This window comes from Meleagris gallopavo, unplaced genomic scaffold (genome assembly GCF_000146605.3).
Source record: "Meleagris gallopavo isolate NT-WF06-2002-E0010 breed Aviagen turkey brand Nicholas breeding stock unplaced genomic scaffold, Turkey_5.1 ChrUn_random_7180001856751, whole genome shotgun sequence".
In the NCBI taxonomy this organism is placed as follows: domain Eukaryota; kingdom Metazoa; phylum Chordata; class Aves; order Galliformes; family Phasianidae; genus Meleagris; species Meleagris gallopavo.
The window spans coordinates 2,391-4,855 of NW_011122904.1; the positions used below are offsets into that span (position 1 = coordinate 2,391).

The 2,465-nt window shown below is 37.8% G+C and overlaps 1 long non-coding RNA gene across 1 annotated transcript in view; it reads left to right on the forward strand.

Annotated features, from left to right (window-relative positions):
• Positions 1-2,456, forward strand: part of LOC116217639 — a 4,822-nt gene extending 2,366 nt beyond the window's left edge. The window contains exon 3 of the long non-coding RNA XR_004162335.1: positions 100-2,456. This is a non-coding gene — a long non-coding RNA (uncharacterized LOC116217639). The remainder of the gene's footprint in view (positions 1-99) is intronic.
• Positions 2,457-2,465: the final 9 nt, after the last annotated feature.

A 2,465-nucleotide genomic window follows, 5' to 3' on the forward strand; every position in this document is an offset into this window, starting at 1 on the left:
ATCTAATACCCATGTAATAATCTTCCTACGTCTATTAAAGGTTAAAATTTTTAAATGGTGAAATCAAAGACTAAGCTTCAGGTATTTTTCCTTCTTCAGAATGGGTCTCTTGGCTTCTTAGGAATTTAGACAAGAATAATTGGCGAAATGAAGATGGATACACCGATTCATAGCTGAGCTGACTGGGCAGGATTTCACCCTCCTAAGGGTCAGTGTTGAACTAACTTATGATATTGCCAAAAAGAAAAGAGAAGCAGGAGATCTTAGTTATTGTACCGGCTTTCCTTGAGCAGTTACAATGTAATAGTTACAATCATGACCTCTTTCAGTTCTCGGGATTTTAGAGCGTTTTTGATTCCCAGCTTCCTAAGACTTGTGGGGATGAGTTCATCGGAAAATGAGGACTGCCGCTGCCCAGGCTGGACCAGTAGTTCACAGAAAGAGCTTTAAAATCTAGCATTTTGTTGTAGCTAACATGTCTGTGTTTAAAAAGGGGGGTGAGTGAGAGTGTAATGAAGAGCATTTTATTTCAAAAAATGTATTGTGCTTATTTCAGTATAGAGAAGTGACCGAGTAAAATATTTTGTAAAAATGAAGTCATTAGATTCTAGAGATAGTAAACAGCATTTAACCTGAATTATTTTGTTTATCTCCGTAATCTAATACAAAGTCTACTGTACTGCAAAATTCTCCAGCATGACTGCTATTTGTTAAATCCTGTCAGTGTCCTTGCAGAAGGGACATTTAAGAGGGTCTGATCTTGTAAACTTCTGCCAGCTTGTGTGCTGCTGCTCATCTCAGTGGAGGAACTCATGCATGAAAAGTCAATTACACATAATTGTCAGCAGAGCTGTGCATAAACTGCTGTAGTCTTGGAGTTTTGTTGGGGTAGGTGTTGATGTCACTGGGATTGTGAAAGAGATGTTCAGGGGTTTTCTTTAAAAATTGGGAGAAAAATAAATCTCTCTTGCTCAGTTTAAAAGAAAAGAAGTAAGTATTATCTTTTGGAGAATGTTTTTTTAATGTTATTTAAGACAGAGCTATGAAGGGTAAAATTTGCCAGCTGAAAATATGTACCCCTTGAGAAGTCATAGCTATTTGTTTGTTGTCATAGCAGTCTTTATTTTGTAGACTTGCAAAAGCAGTTAGACTAATGATGTAAATCAGTCAGTTGTTTTCATTTGTAAAAAGTGGGAGTTTGGATAGACACTTGTCTTTAACCACTTGTCTTGGACACTTGGAAAAAATGGTGAAACTAACTTACTTTAAATCTATTAGAGTCTGAGAACTTTAATGCCAAGTCTTTTGCTGGAGGGAATTCTTACTGCTAAGTTATGAACACCTGAGAATGGATGTTCGTAAGTGAAACATCAGATCTAGTTCAGCCACAGCAGCACATTCATGTCTGAAAAGAGATTGATTTCACTAGATGGAAAGTGGAATGGACACTTGCCTTTCCTTAATAGAGAGATCTGCACTATGCAAGTATTGTGTCTGTAATGTGAATTGGGGTTTTTTTTTCAGTGTTCAGATACATTTATGACTTAAATTAGGTTTAAATGAGCGTTACCAGGCAGTTTCGTAACTTAAACATCGGATTGCGTTGTTTAAACCAACAACTTCATCCTGTCACTGTGTACAACATTTTAGTTCCATCAACTGTTTTCACTAGTAGATAAGATAATGAATGACTGCTGTAGCGCTGCACTGAACTTAGTGGTTATCCACCCATTAGTTAACAAATATTGCTCAATCGCTGCTCAGACAACCCACTACTCCCTGGCATTATCTGATTATTTTAACTCTTTTCACATTCATACATCATTTCAGTGATTAAGTGCCAGTCTCGCACTCCTTACATAAGTAAATATTCCATTGGAGTTAGCAGGAGCTTTCTTCCCAGTAGGAGCATGGAATGAGGCCACAGGTCAGCCTCCTTAGGATTGTTCATCCTTGAGATGAATGTTTTTCTCCTTCCCTCCTTTTCTGAAGAGAGAGAAGTTAAATAGCCTTACTGATGTACAAATACCTGAATGCTGTTTTTGCTGAGGTTGGGTTCCCCCACAGCAGTTGCAGTGACTTGATACCTGCCTGCCAAGGATCGGGCTGCCTGTAGCAGATTGTCCAGGTTCTTGTGAAATATCTGAGCTGCATGTGGCATAAGCTGTTTGGAAGGGAGTCCAGAACTGTGGAATTCAGGATAGCCTGTGCTTTGCTGGGTCATTGTCTTGCATGAAAAATAGTGGAAACAAGTGGCAGTAAATTGAGTAGTTTCTCTACGTTTATACTATACTATACTATACTAGTAGTTTCTATACATATTTATAAAAATAAGTAGCTTCAGAGTGTGGCTTCTTGTCTCTCTTTTCTGCAACAGCTTTTACCCTCTTCTTCCCAGTCAATTGTAAAACACTGACAGTTTTTGAAAAAATGAAGGTTGTAATAAAAGATTAATAGAAAATACC